This window comes from Solanum verrucosum, unplaced genomic scaffold (assembly GCF_900185275.1).
Source record: "Solanum verrucosum unplaced genomic scaffold, falcon-dt-bn FXZP01000062.1, whole genome shotgun sequence".
Taxonomy (NCBI): domain Eukaryota; kingdom Viridiplantae; phylum Streptophyta; class Magnoliopsida; order Solanales; family Solanaceae; genus Solanum; species Solanum verrucosum.
The window spans coordinates 2,174,642-2,192,187 of NW_026020477.1; positions in this window are offsets into that span (position 1 = coordinate 2,174,642).

Sequence of the window (17,546 nt, forward strand, 5' to 3'; positions counted from 1 at the left end):
AACATGAATGATTCTATGAGAAAAATAAATAGGACATAGTTTATAACCTATTCTAGCAATAATAAAATCATCAACAGGGGTAGAGACATGAAAACGATTAAAAAGGATTTTGGTACCACAATCAAATATCATGGCCATATAAGGAATAATAAATGTCTACATTGCATCTGGATCAATTAAAGCATAGACATCGAGGTGAAAAACTTTCAACATACAGGTCATAACATCTGGAGAACCCTCATGATCATGTCGAGTTTGAAGAGAATATAATATATTTTGCTTGGGATCGAGCACCCGAACCAGAACCACTAGGTTGAGATTGCCTACCATCCCTTTTGTTAGTAGAAAGCAACGGACGATCTTTCATCTTGTGACCATCTTTCAACAATTAAAGCAACCATATGTGTCGTCCAAACATTTGACATCATGTTTGTTGTCACACATTGTGCATGTAGACATTGAAGATCCATCAATATTTCCCTTTGAGGCTTAGAGTTAGAACTCTATCCGTGTTGGACTTAGGGGTAGAAACATTAGAAGAACCTTGATCAGAAAACCTTTACTGTAATTTAGAACAACTTGTCCACCAGACTTAGAATGAGAAAAGTCACGATCATCCACACGAGCCTTCTTGGAGTCTCTTGCCATCTATTTGAGTTTTTCATCCTTAATTTGTTTTGGATGAACCATAAATCTAGAGATATTCATTTCCTTGATTAATATGGTGGTTCGTCACTCTTTGACAACCAAGTCGGAAGCATCCGACACAAACATACTCATCATTGCCCTAGAATTGGCAACCATAGTCGGAGCATACTTAGCCAACTTAGTAAACATCAAAGAATATTCTTTCAATAGCCTGACCCACCTACCGCCAAGTCTAATATGGGGTTAAGGGTAAGGGTTAGTAAATCATACACCCAGTGACAGACCAAGTTGCGTGGTGAAATTCCCTACTTGGAGGACCAATCACTTAGGAGATACATAACTTACCAACCTTGCATGTTAACACTAGGATAAAGTTACTATTATTGGAATTACCATATTAAGAACTTGTGGGGAACACATGTACCCTAGTTTTCATCTCATATTGATTTTACAAAAGTGAATTGTGATTACTTGTTACTTGTTATTACAAATAATCAACTGTTACATTATTTACAAATCACCCCTATTTACGGAAGTAATTTGACCAAAAGTAGATAACCATAAATTAGATTAAGTCTAGACCATATTCCCATGGGATCGACCCTAACCTAAATTTAGGTTCTTTATTTCACAGCGATCACTTATACTTATTTAGGGAGGTGTAATTTAGGCGTATCAATATTTTCCTCCTTGATTTATTGGGCGTGAGTCATCAACCTTGAGATATTCATATCTTTAATCAACATGGCAGTTCTAAATTCTTTAACCACCAATTTGAACACACCTGAAACAAACTTACTCATTCGTGCCTTAGAGTCAACAACAACTGTCGGAGCATACTTGGATAATTGAGTAAACTTTAATGAGTACTCGTTCACACTCATGTTCTATTGAATTAGATTTATGAACTCTTACACTTTAGCTTCCCTCATTTCAAGGAAAAAGAACTGATCAAGAAACATCCCTTTGAACTTGTCTCAATCCAACAGACCCGCATCCAAAGCCCTTTCTTCCTTCCATTGATCGTACTAAACTTGAGTAACCCCTTTTAATTAATAAGCAGCCAAATCCACCTTCTCCACCAAAGTCACTCCTGTGATGTCCACAATTTTATGGATTCCCTCAATGAACTCTTGTTGATCCTCATCCACTTTCAAACCATGAAACTATGGAGGATTAATTCTTGTGAAGTCTCTGACCTTGTTGCCATCGTACCTAAAATTGGGTTCACAAGATTTACAACCTCTCTATTTGCTTGTGTGGTCATGTCTTGGGCCAACACTTGGAAAGCAACCCTAAACCCCACATGTGAGACTTGCTAGGCCAAATGATCAACCAGAGCTTAAGGAACTTTGGCTTCCACATTGTCATTAGCATTACTTCTCAACGAAGCTCTTTGTGGAGTCATATTCTGAAAATGCATAGAACAAGAGTTAGGAGGAAGACCCTTATAGAGTTCAACTCTATCACACAACTTTAGAGTAATGAAAGAAGTAAAGTTTCTTAAAAACATCTTGTAACCTCCTATTCATAACGCTTCACACTTATGAATAAGACACTACTCGACGCGGCTTCTCAGACTCCTAGAACCTTTAAAACCTGATGCTTTGAATACCAAGTTTTTCATGACCCAAACTACCTCTTAGACGTGACATGACATATAAGATCTGGAGAGACCCTAAATAATCCACTTGACATATGAATAACACTAAGATGAATAATATAATATAATAAAGCATAAAAGTGCGATATAAGTCTCAACATCAACATTATAAGAGATACCAAAAATAGAGTGCACCAACTCATAAGCGAAAACACACTAAGTCTGAAAGTAAACCTCTATATCATAGATGCGACTAGGACAAATCCTTAGCTCACAAAAGAAGTCTTGAAAACTAAAATGACTAAAAAGACAAGAACTCATAACATGTGATCATTCCCTTGAACCATGAGGATTCACCACAAGCTAAGCAAAGTTGAATCAATCCGCTAGCCATAGTTGAAAGAAAGAACATCCTACCTTATATTATGAAACAATATAGGCACAAGAGATATATGTGTTAGTACTTTGAATGTACTAAAAAATGGGGAACATACATAAATATAAACATGATAAGATGATAAGTTCAAAACATGATAATGCATGATGAAGTAAATATATCAATCGAATAATCTTAATTCGTAAATCATGGAATGGTCAATGCAATATGAGAATCATGACATATGTGTAAAACATAAGCTAAGTAAGAAATCATATCATTTGTCGAATGTTTACTGTTAACCGATTTAGACCATGTGAGATATAACATGGACTTCAGTGTTTTGCTCCCACATAGAAAAGAGATTGTCATACTTGCCAAGATAAGGACATTATGCTTAAGCTTAGAGTCGCACTAGCTTTCTTTTCCATTAGGGACATCCTACATGGTACATAGTTAACGGACTATGGGAATCGCCTAAACTTACTTGATGCTAAGTAAACTCCAAAAAAAATCATCAAGAATAATATCATATTCATATCTCTTTAGTCTTTGAAATGGTGAGAATCTAGTAATACCAACTCAATTATAAGGGCTCATAAAAACATAAAAATAGCTCCTTTAATTTAAAATACCATGATTTCATAACGTATTTGATGTTTAAGAGACACTTAATAAAAAGCATCTAAATCATGATAATTTTTTCATGATGAGGATACTTCATCATAAGTAAACCTGATTTTTCATAAAAACGTGAGACACTATATTCGAAAGCACCCTAGAATCATAGTCACTATAATTGCTCATGCATTCCTAGTTTCGAAGCTTCAATTTATGATTATAAAATAGGCATATAGCATGGTTCATACGAAAGCATTAAAAATATGTAATTTAAATCAAATCATGTATAATAGGATCAATTATAATCAATTGAATCATAAATAATTGAACTCATAAAGAATCATATAAAACCCTAGAATTTAGGTTGAAATCATAGAAGAAAATAGATATACCTTTGGGACTCAATGGATGAAAGAGAATCCATTGATGAACTTCCCACATACCTTGAGTAATCTAAGCCTTAGAATTTGAGAAAGAGAACTTGGATCTTGAAGGACCCTAGCTTTCCTTGAAGCTCCTTGAAAAGAATTCGGAGAAGAAGACCATTTAGGAATTTTGGGGTTTTAAGTGAATGGGAGGGAATGGGATAATAGAAGAATAAAATCAGTTTATAGGACCTTAGAATGTTCTATAAATGACGTAGTTTAGGTGTTAAAAGGGTTGGAAAACACCCAAATAATCCTGAGTTAAAACTGTCGGACAACATCTACGGACTGGCCTACGATCCATATAACCCTCTACGGGCCGTCCTGGTCATCCATAGAACAAGGTACTGGAGATCAAAATCAAATCACTTTCCATGAGCACTTCCTACAGTCTGTAGTCCCTTCTACAGACCGTAGGTCCTAACCATATAACTTTTGATTTAAATTTTTTTACTAAATCTGGAACCACAACTATAGACCACTTTCTATGGGTCGTATGTCCTCTTATGGACCATCCTATTGTTTCGTAGACTTTCATAGAGACTCAACATTTTCCATTTCCCAAGTCATCATCCATGACTCCCATCCTATGGACCATAGGGCCTTGTACAATCCGTAGGTGGGCTCATAAGAACTGCACCAGTAAACATTTTTCTGCATTTTCCTTTCCAACTCAACTTACCAAGTTATGAGGTGCTACACTAATGCTCAACTACAGATGCAATAATCATAAAAATCAAAATTCAATTTGTGGGCCACTAAAGCATATCATCAATATGTAAAATATAAAAGCCCTGAAATCACTTCTTTCTCTGCCCTATAGGTTCCTAGGGCATTTTTTTAGACACGCTACCGCTCAACTACATAGCAATAAAGTAAACTAAGAAAGGGTCTCAGGAGCGACCCAAGAACCGTACATAAAAGTAGTGCATTTCTTAAAAACATAAGACCAATATCTTAAGGAGAACGTCTCTTTAAGAGCCTAAATTTCCATGAAAATAGTACAGTCCTCCACAATATCCATTTGCAATAAAAATTTGGTAAAATTTAAGATAGGAATCCCTTAAAACATGAAATCCAAGTGAAAGTAGGACAATCTTTTTATAAAACCCAGTTTAATTAAAAATAATATAATTTAAGGTAAAAATATCTTTAAAGTTAAACTACATTAAATGGTATAATATCTCATAAAAATCCAACTTTCCAGAATGAACCAACAATATGCTCCCTCAGAGCCCAACTCAACTAAATTTGAGGCATATAAGTTTTAAAATTGAAACTACATATGTTTATCTCCTTTATCTCATATTAGGGTCAAATGCAAGTGTTATGCACATGGATGCATGTCAATCATAGTAATAGAAGTCTCAATATATTCATATAACTCAAATAAATAGGGTAAACTCCCATTACAATACAATCGTACTAACCTGGAACTCCAATTAGTCCAAGTCCAAGACCTCAGACCCACAATCACAATAACATAATAAAAGCTCAAAATATTGGAATAAACACACAATCATACGAAAAACTTCAAACACATCAAAACTAAGTTTAAACCACCTAAAAGACTTTTAATGATCCTACAACAAGACCAAATCCAACCTAAACTAAGACTTTAAAGCTAATTTACTAATACAAAGTCTAAAAAATGGCCAAAATGTGACTAAGAATCATATAAGACTAATAGTTCAACCTACAAACTTTATAATGATCATGCAACTCAATTCATATAGAAACTACTTAATCTAAGTCTAAAGAAGGAAGTCGTAACCTGCCTAAAGTTGAAACTGCTCTCGAATGGCTACTTGGGATCCTTCCCTTCAAAACAGCCTCAGAACACTTCCATGTTGTTAAAAATAGAAATTATAAGTCAATACGAGATTAGCGATACCTTATCGATGTTAAAAAATTCAACTAGAAATTGGGTCAAAATTTGACCGTCGGAGATTGACAATGAAATGGAAAAGTAACTCCATCATTATATTCCTCTCGAGGTGAGGATCACATGCCTTAAAGCTAGGCAAATATGGGAATGTAATCAGTCCTCAAATGTACTGAAACTATACTTCAAATAATTTGATAAACAAGAAATCAAGGTCCGAAACAAGAATTAATTACGTAAGTGAAGCTAGAATAAGCAATACAAAGGAAATGAAAAGAAAATTATCTTTGAATCAAGTGAAATGGTTAAGAAATTAGAAATATCACCTATGATCGAGTTGAACAATGGAGGTTCTTGGGTCTACTAATTTAAAGAAATGAGGAAAAAAGCACTTAAAATTATTTAATGATCATCACCCTAGTGAACCCATGGTCGTCGGAGTGACGTTGATGGAGCAGAAAAGGACCTACTAGAGCGGAGGTATATAGTAAGCTCTGATTCTGCAGGACTGAACCAAAGCTCATATGAGCGAACCCACTATAATGGAAAAAGCTCTACAGAAGCGGCCACTGGCTGACATCATCAACCTTTCTTGGTGCAAATCTCTTATCGTATGAGCAACATCGCCGAAAAAAGCTAAGCTCCCTCGGAGAAGTTGTATCAACGGTTAAAAAAAGTTTCAAGTCCCGAATAGACCCTTGAGATTCAGTCGGGGTCCAATGAACACAAACTAAATATGCTACCCTACCAGATATGACATTTCAAACTCAATGGAATGAACCAAATAACCAATGGAGGTCATCTCAACAAATTTTGATCAAAGTCAACACTATAATAAAATAACAAAAAACAAACCAATCAAACAAGAAACTCAATCACAACCCGACCACTAACCAAAGGTCCTACTAGATCAAACTCAACGTCTAGGAGCTAACATTGCTGATGAAAATATCATCCAAGTCCATTTTCCATAAATTTTGACAGAAATCAACTCTTTCCATATAAAATCTCCAAACAATAGGGAAAACCCACCCAAAGCTCTCTCAACCACCCTAGGAAGTATGGCACCCATCCCGACAACTCAAAAACACAACACAAAAGTTATAGGAATGGGTAAAACAATAATAAAATACAAAGGCAAGCTAATGACCTCAAGGGTTATTACAAAATCCACTACTAGAAGAACTTTTGTCCTCGAATGTTAAAGAAAGAAAAACAACTGAAACCTAAAAAATGTGAGGATATTCGGTCTACATGTCAAGCTCAGCCTAGCAAGTAGCCACCTTAATTAGACAATGCCTCTGCTAAACATTTATCGATGGAATCTTCTTAGACCTCAACTTCCTAACTTGCTTGTCTAGAATAGCCATAGGCTCCTCCTCAAAAGTTAAAGCCTTATCAAGCTGAATTGAATACCACTGAAGCAGATGAGACTCATCCGGAACATACTACCTCACATAAAGACATAGGAAATAGGGTGAACACTCGAAAGAGCTGGAGGCAAGGGTAACTCATAAGTCACTACTCTAAAACACTTAAAATCTCAAATGGTCCAATGAACCTAAGTCTAAGCTTACCCTTCCTCCTAAACTTCATCATGCCCTTCATAGGAGATACCCACAGAAACACCTAGTCACTAACCATAAACTCTACGGCCTAAACCATACGATCAACATAGATCTTTTGCCTACTCTAGGAAGTATATATGGAGTCTCTCCTAAATCTCACATACTATATGCATGGAATCATGCAACAAATCAGTGCCCCACGACCTGACCTCAAAAGCATCAAACTATTCCACCAAAGACCGACAACTCCTACCATACGATGCCTTAAAAAAGTTATCTGAATACTCCAATGATAGTTATTATTATACACAAACTCTTCCAAAGCCAAGAACTGGTCCAACTAACATCTAAAATAAATAGCACATGTCTGAATCATGTCGTCCTGAACTTGAATAGTCCTTTCAAACTAATGATTAGTCAGTTGATCGAAGGTTTTGTTGAGATAAACTTTAGTACCCAACTCGCTCTAAAGGTTTAGAGACCTTACAAGGATGATATAAAATGAGTACCATGATCTTAAATGATAGACAACGGTACCCCTGAAAGTAGATAATCTCTTGAATGTAGATTTGAGCTAACCTCTCTAAATTGTATGAAGTTTGAACTAACAAAAAGTAACCAGACTGAGTCAATCAATCCATAATGACCCAAATAGCATCAAACCTTTCAAAAGTATGTGGAAAGACTACTATGAGGTCTATAAATATTCCCTCTTACTTCCACTGAAGAATTGGTAGGCGTTGAGTCAAACCGTTTGGCCTATGGTGCTCGTACTTCACTTGATAGCAGTTCAAGCACCTAGCCACGAATTCTAGAATATCTCTCTTCAACCCACACCAACAATAGTGCTACCTCAAATCATGATACATATTTTCTTCACCCGAATGAATAAAGTATCTATTATAGTAGGACTCCTTCAAAATCAATTGAATTAGGTTGCCAACTCTATGAACATAGATGCAACCCTCAATCCTCAAACACCATCCAATCTAAGGTCACCTTCCTAGCTTCACCACTCAGCACCCTATCTCAATTCACCCTCAACCTCACATCCTTGAATTGATGTTCCCAAATCTGCTCCATTAATGAATATCTAGCCTCCACATAAGAAAGAACCCCTCAATCTATGAAATATCAAGCCGAACCATTGAGTTGGCTAAAGACTAATGTCCAAATATAAAGGTCACTTCTAAGAAATCCAAATTCCCATACTCATCGCCTCTGGCTCAAGGCATCTGCTACCACATTTGCCTTCCCGGATAATATAGAATCATAATATCATAGTCCTTGAGTAACTCCAACCACCTACACTATCTCAAATTTAGGTCTTTCTAGATGAAAATGGACTAAAGACTATGATGATCGATGAAGATCTCACAATGAACTCCATATAGGTAGTGCCTCTAAATCTTCAACACTTAGACTACTAACGCTAACTCCAAGTCTTGAGTGAGATAGTTCTTTTCATGAACCTTCAGCTGCCCGAGAGCATATGTGATAACTCTGCCCTACTCCATCAACACACAACCTAAATCAACACCAGAAGGATCACTGTAAGCCTTAAAACCATGACCATCAATAGGAAAAGTCAAAATCGGAGATGAAGGCAACAAGGCCTTGAGGTTTAGAAATCTCTCCTCACACCTGACCATTGGAAAGGAACATTCTTCTAAGTCAATATAGTCAATGACACTACAACCGAAGAAAACCCATCCACAAACCATATATAGTAGCATGCTAACCTAACAAAACTCTGATCCTATGTAGGAGAAGTGAGCCTAGCCCAATAAACCTCTATCTTTACTAGATCCACCATAATCCCATACTTGGACACAATATACCCTAAGAATGTAACAAACTCAAGCTAGAACTCACACTTAGAGAACTTGATGTAAAATCGTTGATCTCGCAAAGTCTGAAGCATAATCCTCAAATGCTGCACATGATGTTCCCTACTTCCCGACTAGACTAGAATGTCATCGATGAACACTATCACAAAATATTCTAAGTAGGGATCGAACACATGATGTCAAATCCATGATTATTGTTGGGCATTAGTCAAACCAAGAGACATGACTAGAAACGCATAAGCAAATCACCAATACATGGCCTCAGATACCTATTCTTGATGGTCACCTTATTCAACTACTTGCAGTCAATACACATACGCAAGGAACCATCCTTCTTCTTCATGAATCAGGACAGTAGCACCCCACGGAGACACACTCGACCTAATGAACTGTAATACCCCATAATTTAAGTAAAGGGCAAATAAGTCTTTAGTTATTAAAAAAAAAAGAAAAAAAAATTGGCTAAAATCCCTAGGCAACCACGCTGCAACTTCAGTGATAAAAAAATAGAGGACTCTTCTTGTTCTACAGTGAGCGAACGAACAAAGGAGAAAAACAAATCAAAATTTAAAGACTTCGTTCCCAAACTAAAGAGAGAAGTGGAAGAGGAAGAAGAAGAAGAAGAAGAAGAAGAAGAAGAAGAAGAAGAGAGAAGTGGAAGGACAAGAAGGTAAGTTTCTTAACTTAGTTTAAAGTTTGAATTTGTATATTCCATGACTATAAGATTGGGAATTGGGAAGTTGAGGAACATGGGTTTAGAAGAAATAGAGGAAATTTATTAAATTCTTATGACCAAGTGAATATAGTCAATGATTTGAACTGTAAACTTTGGTATTTGGCTTATATGCAATAAGAGTAATTGGGCAGTAAGGTTAGGTTGATCTTTCTACAGTGATAATTAATCAAGAAGAAGCTATTTTGTGTGACTAATTAAGTGATTGGACATATTTTGAATCAGTCATGAAACCTCTAGGGCTGGGTTTTTAATGTAGTGCGAATTACCTAAATGAAGGAGTTAACACGAAATTGATAAGAACGTGATTATAGATTGATTGAAGGGAGCCATATGGATTGCTTGCGATGACAAGTTTGGTATTTCAACACAAGTACTATGAGTAGTAATCTTACCACAATTTGTATTTCGCAAATTTCATGATTTTTACATGGTTTATAAAGTAAATGTGTTACTGACTATTTTGAACTTGCATGTGGGACAAGTCTTTTACTGGATATGATACTAAAAAGATTATTTGAGATGATCTCATTCTTATAAGATATGATTACTATTATTGAAAAGGTTTTACACTTGTTTGAGAAATAGTATTTTGGCAGGTGATTGTTAAACTTTGAAATGATATGATTTGATAAGATTTAAATGCTCGGTCCATTTTGAAATGTTTCTACTGATTACAAGAAAAATATAAATGGGAGTAGACCTTGATGAATCCCGTAGTTAACAACGGGTTCTTTAGACTTGGTACGCTTTGTAGTTACTGATTACTGATAAAGCCCTTGCTAGTGGGAAGGTAGAACTAGTATACTATTACTGATGTCTCTCGAGTAGGGATCTACTGATATGAATATTTAACTCCTTTATGAGGAGTTCACTGTTATTGGTTACTTCTTAAAGAGAAGGCCACACTGAGTACATGATTTATCCTTGGAAACCTCCCAGCTATAAGATTTGATATGGAAATGTTTTTTTTTTAGTTTACTATTAAGTATTTACATTGATTTTTCTTATATGAGCCAGAGCCACATAAGATTGAATATTGTTATTGTTTCTGAAATGGCATTATTTCATCATTATGATTATTACACTAGCATGTTTTCTGACTTGTCCCTCATTAAAATGGTTGTGCTTAAAGCTAGCTTCTCACTCCTCGCTAATTATTTTTACAGAGAACTCAGGTGGTATTAAGGAGGATTTCATTAACTAGAGAGTGTGATTTGGTAGCATCTGGTGAGCCCCGCCTTGCTTCGCGTGGCAAGAGATCTATTGATTTGTTATGTTTTTTTTATAAAAAAAACTCTTAGAGTCACTCCATTCGTCATTCCTTTTATTTGAGTCAATGATTAGTCTTCGTATTGTAGTCAAGTGACTAGTTTGGAACTTCTTTATCGTATTTGGAGATGAATTGGTGTTACTGCGTGACAATTAGATCAATGATAGATATTATGTTGTGGTTTATAGTTGCTATTAGTTGTGTTGTGAATTTCTGAGACAGGAAAATTCAGGATAGGCCTAAAAATAAAGGAAACTCTGCCCGATTTTCTATAGAATTCTGGTAAGGCTTGCTTTGGGATTCTCCCCCTTAGCGCCAATCATGATCCTTAATTGGATCGTGACATGAACCCTTTACTCAAGACAACCTAGAGCTGCTCCTTAAGCTTACTCAACTCAGTCAGAGCCATCTGATATGGAAAAATAGAATCTAGTTGCGTGCCTGACTAAACATCAATGCCTAAATCAATGTATCAATGTCATGATCAGAAGAAAGACCATGTTAGTAGGAAACACATCAAGAAACTCACTAACCACCAGAACTGACTCAAGGAAAGGAGTGTCAACATTGGTATCGCAAACATAAGAGAGATAAGTCAAACACCCCTTTCCTACCTATCATCGCACCCTTATAAATTATATCACACCCCTCAGCATAAGGCTGTTAGTACCCGTCTATACAATCAAAGGGATACCACGTATGTATAAGGTAATAGTCTTGGAAAAACAATCCAAGATTGTATGATAAGGAGATAGCCAATTCATGCCTAAATTTCTTATATTGTTACACAAACACATCTTTTAAACATTATTTATACTATTTTTAATTTTTTTTTCTTACGAATATGAGGGACACACAAAACACATACTCTAAGACTAGTTTAAAAATATCTGCAGTGAAGAGGAGTTTTTACCAATCTAGAGAGTGAAATAACTTTTTGCATCTATAAACTATAATTCAATTTGAGGAGAAAGGAGAAAATGCCTATAGAGTATATTATAACATTGAATGAAAACTATTATGGTTCTTCTAGGGCCTATTTGGAAAGCCACCCTAGTAATTGGATCTAGTATAATTAGGTGTAATTACACTCTTGTTTGGTTAGTTCTATTATTATTTGGTCATCAACTAATTGAGTGTAATTGATAGGATGTAATTGTAAACTTCAACTCTTAGGGAGGGATGTGAATTGTTGGTAATTATATGGTGTAATTACAACATGATTACCTTTTAATTTCTTCTTTTTATTTTTTATTTTTAATTTATTTTAATCTATTATTTCTTAAAGAAATTGTTTTTATTATTCTAATTTTTTTTATATATTATTTATATTTCATTTCTTTCTCATTCTAAACATTTACTTCTTGTGATCCCATACGAATTTTTCGTATTATCTATTTTTATTTATTTATTCTATGTTTATTATTTGGAAAAATCACGCCACACATCTATTTAAGGGTAAATATTACAACCTTTAGATCTACTTTTTTAATATTACTATTTATAACATTTTAATTACAAGTATTAACAAATCATTTTTAATTTATAAATTAATTATTTTTTGTTTTATTAACTAATTAATTACATTTTATTGACTAATTATTCTTTTTATAATTATATTATAATTAATAGGAGAGAGAATCAATGGTAATTATCTATTACACATTTTTAAGGATATTTTTATCTAATATTTAAATCAAACATATTTTATTTTATCACATTTGGAATGATTAGTTTATGAATAGTAAGAGTCCATTTAGAATTAAAAGTCTAATGTATTTTCAAATTTAAATACTTTTGATGTATTGTTATTATTATTATTTATTGTTTATTAATTTAATATTTAAATGAAATGTATTTTATTTTATTTTATAATATTCAAAAATGATAAATTTATAAAATAGTAATAGTTCATTTAGAATTCTTTTACTTATGATTTTCTACTTTTAAGCTGATAAACAATACTTCTTTTATTTAAATTTGAATTCAAATATCATATCAATTTCTTAAAATGTGGATCTTTTTATTATTCTTCCTTATCCTTGATTTAAATACAATAATATCTTTTTATAAGCTATATATTTAAATTGATAGAAATATTTAAAAGATTCCCACCCCAACCCCCCAACAATGTATCTCTTAATCCTCATTTTTCTTATTTTACTATTATTTTCAGTACTACTATTATTACTTAATAACTCTTGATACTCTTGATAAATACTATTTTTTTCTAATATTAAATTTAAATATGTTTTCACTATATATATATATATATATATATGTTTATTTACATTTATTTATTTCCTACGTTTTTCCTTCTCTTCCTCCTTTATCTTCATTTTTTTTCTTTCTTTAGATTGTTGTTTTATTATTTCATACCATTAATAAATAATTTGAATGGTATGAATTCTTGTATGAATAATGATTTAAATTAAATGTTTTCTATTTTTCAAAATTATATATCTGCTAAATTGTATGAATTTGGTAGGAATTATGATTTTTAAAATAAATGAATCTACTGTATGAATTTTGTATAAATTTTGATATCAAAATAAATGAACCTACCATTTGATTTTGGTATGAATTTTGATTTGTAATTGATCATTATAAAGAACGGTTCATATTGATTATTTTATTTGATTTTATCCGTTTTTATATCGATTTTATATATATCGATTTTATATATATATATATATATATATATATATATATATATATATATATATATATATGGTTTTAAAAATAAATGGACCTACTCTATGATTTTGGTATGAATTTTGATTTAAAAAAATAAATGAACCTATTTTATGATTTTACTATGAAATTTGATTTTGTATTAATCATTGTAAAAAATGGTTCATACCGATTTTATATCATTTATATATTGATCGTTTTGGTATGAATTTTGTTTGAATTAATCATTGTAAAAAAAATGGTTCATACCAATTTTATGTCAATTGTATATCGATTTTATACCGATTATATCAATTATATAGACCTATTTGAATCCACAATTCATATAAAATATAACAAAACAATATATAGTCATTCTTTTGCAACCATGATTCATACAAAAATTATCATATACAAGATCACACTATGAACCATTTTTTTATACACAAATAAAATGAACTAGTAATATCAAAAGAATACCATTTCTAACTAGTAATTGTCATTTAATAAATAAAAAGTACACCAAATTCATTCCATTATCATGACCAAATCAATTACAATATAATACCAAAAAAAATAAAATTCAATCATACCAGAATCGTACCAAAAACATTATCAATGTCCAAATATGTCTGATATAACTAGTATACCATTTTATGAACACGTTCTAGTATATCATTTTATGGACAAATTTCATATCATTTTTATGCACACTTTCTATACATATTTCATGCCAAAAGTCATCACTGATTCATACCAGATTCATGCCAAAAGAATACAAAAATTATACCATTTCTAACTAGTAATTGTCATTTATTAAATAAAATAAAATGTATATTGATTTTATACCGATTATATCAATTATATAGACCTATTTGAATCCACAATTCATACAAAATATAACAAAACAATATATAGTCATTCTTTTGCAACCATGATTCATACAAAAATTATCATATACAAGATCACACTATGAACCATTTTTTTATACACAAATAAAATGAACTAGTAATACCAAAAGAATACCATTTCTAACTAGTAATTGTCATTTAATAAATAAACAGTATACCAAATTCATTCCATTATCATGACCAAATCAATTACAATATAATGCCAACAAAATAAAGTTCAATCATACCAGAATCGTACCAAAAACATTATCAATGTCCAAACATGTCTTATATAACTAGTATACCATTTTATGAACACGTTCTAGTATACCATTTTATGGACAAATTTCATACCATTTTTATGCACACTTTCTATACATATTTCATGCCAAAGTCATCATTGATTCATACCAGATTCATACCAAAAGAATACAAAAATTATACCATTTCTAACTAGTAATTGTCATTTATTAAATAAAAAGTATATCAAATTCATTCCATTATTATGCCCAAATTCATTTCAATATAATGCCAAAAAATAAAGTTCAATCACGCCAGAATCATACCAATAACATTATCAATTTCTATACATGTCTGATATATCTAGTATACTAATTTCAAGCAAATTTTATGTAATTTTTAAACCAGAAAATACCATAAAATGAAAAATGGTTCATACCAAAGCTAACAACAGTATACATTAAAAAAAACTTAATTTTTTTGCAATCAATTACACAAAAATTTTGGAAAAAGCACTAACCTGAAGGATCCCATCTACCACCATACTTATTAATACTGATAAGAAACTGTCCATTACAAGAAAATGATTATTATTGTATAAAAACAAATTCGAATTAGAAGAGAGTGACGACTAAGAAATCTGTTTGAACTAATTGGACGAGAGAGAATATTGAGGAGAGAGAGAAATTGTCGAATTGTTTTTGAAAAGAAATCTGTTTGAAATAATTGTCTTGAGCTAAACAAGGAAAACAAATATTCTATTTTGTTATGACTCTCCTATTTTTATGCCTTCTATTAATTATCATTAATATTTTCAAATTATTTGTTACTCAATTGTTTTTAATTTATTTATTTTTTCAAACTAATTGATTTTTACTGCTTTTAAATCCTTTTTTTAATCTAGTAAATGTTATAACATGTAATTGTTTATTGCTATAACTTGAAAGTTAAAGAATAATATTATAACTTATAATTATTAGTCCTATAAATGTCAATTATAAAATATTCACTTATTATTTTCGTTAGCATAATATTCTAATTTTTAGATTGAAGGAAAATTCATTGTTAAATAATGTTATAAATTTACATTTTTCTTTTCTTCTAGATCACATTTATGTACATTATGTTGAAATTTAAAATAAAAGTATTACATTAAATTTCTTTTTGAATTTAAAACTTATGTTATATTTTCAATTCCATTTGTTTTAGTAGTATTGACTTGATATTTTACATTGCAAGTCATTTATTAGACTTGATAGATTATCTTTTGTCAAATACTTTCAATATTACATTATATTTTTAATATTAATTTTTTTGTAAACATGTATTTTATGATGTTCATAGAAATCTTGTACTTTTAATTTTTATTATTAATTTAATTAAAATATAATAATTTGAAAAACACAAATCAATTGTTTTTATAATATTAGTTAAGAACATATGTTTGTTGATTAATACATTTTCAAAAGATATATATATATATATATATATATATATTTTGGAAAAAGATAGCAATGACAACACACTTGGAGGAGGTAGAGTAGTGGGAGAGGTGGTGGTTTCGGCGATGGTGATGGAGGAGATCTCGGAGAGGGTGGTGACTTTGGTGGTGGTTTAAGTGAATGTGCTGGTGGTGAAAAGCAAAGTTGATTTGGGTAAAAGAAATGAGTTCTGTGATTAAGCGGATAAGATAGGGTTAAAATTGAGTAATTTAAGTAAAATTGGACAATTTTAATTAATTTAGGGTTTTTCATCCAATTGAGGGACAGGATAATAATAACTTTATTTTAAAATAAAGTCAAGCGGTATTTTTGACTGTGTTCCCTTATTTATAATGTACTTGTATCGTTAATATATTTTGTATTGACATGACAAATGTTCCTTCACTTGTTGGCAATTACTTGTGGATAAAGTCATAGAGTTATGTTAGGACTTTGTCTCTTTGCTTTAACCCTATATAAAATGTAAAATTAATTAGGTATTTTCTTTGTATACCGGACAGCAGCTTCTTCGTTTTCTCTCGATCGTTCGATCGTTCGTTCGTTCAAGCTACTCTCAAGGTAAGCAATTATAATCATAAAATTATTTAATGGAAAGGGAAAACAGGATTTTGCGATGTGGTAATTGATAATTTTTAGGTAGAGTATAGGATCATAATTGGGATGAAATTGAACCGAGTAATTTGGGTATATTCAACTGATAATATAGGCTTCTTTCTGGTGAGTAAAAATATTTATTTTAATTGAAACTTGTTTCGTGTTTTGATGTTTGCAAAGTTTGATCGTAGGTATGGGATGTTGAAAGATACTAACTGATTCGGGTAGTATTTACTGCAAAAACATCAGTTTTAGACAAACCTGAATTTATAGTTATTACTTTTTGTGGTGAGGGAGGGACTGAAAATTGATGATGTGACACTAGCTGGACATTGCTCACTTATTGCTTAGTCTAGGATGTTTGAGTTGGAACCCAGTTACGGATGCCATTTTTACTATTTTTTTATTTTTTTTTTAATAATGGTGGTGTTTGGGCGAACTTATGTGCACTACCTCCCACCAAAAACAAGTACTTGATCACCTAGCATTTTTTCTGCTGGTTGGGATTTGAAGTGTGGTCTTTTATTGTTTTCACCTATTTCATTGACCATTAGGCCACATATTCTGAAATCTGTGTCTCATTGAAACCCCTGGCTAGTCAAATAATCTCTGGGGTTGATGTAAGGATTATTTGACAATTCTTAGTCTTATGTTGTACTCTTGTT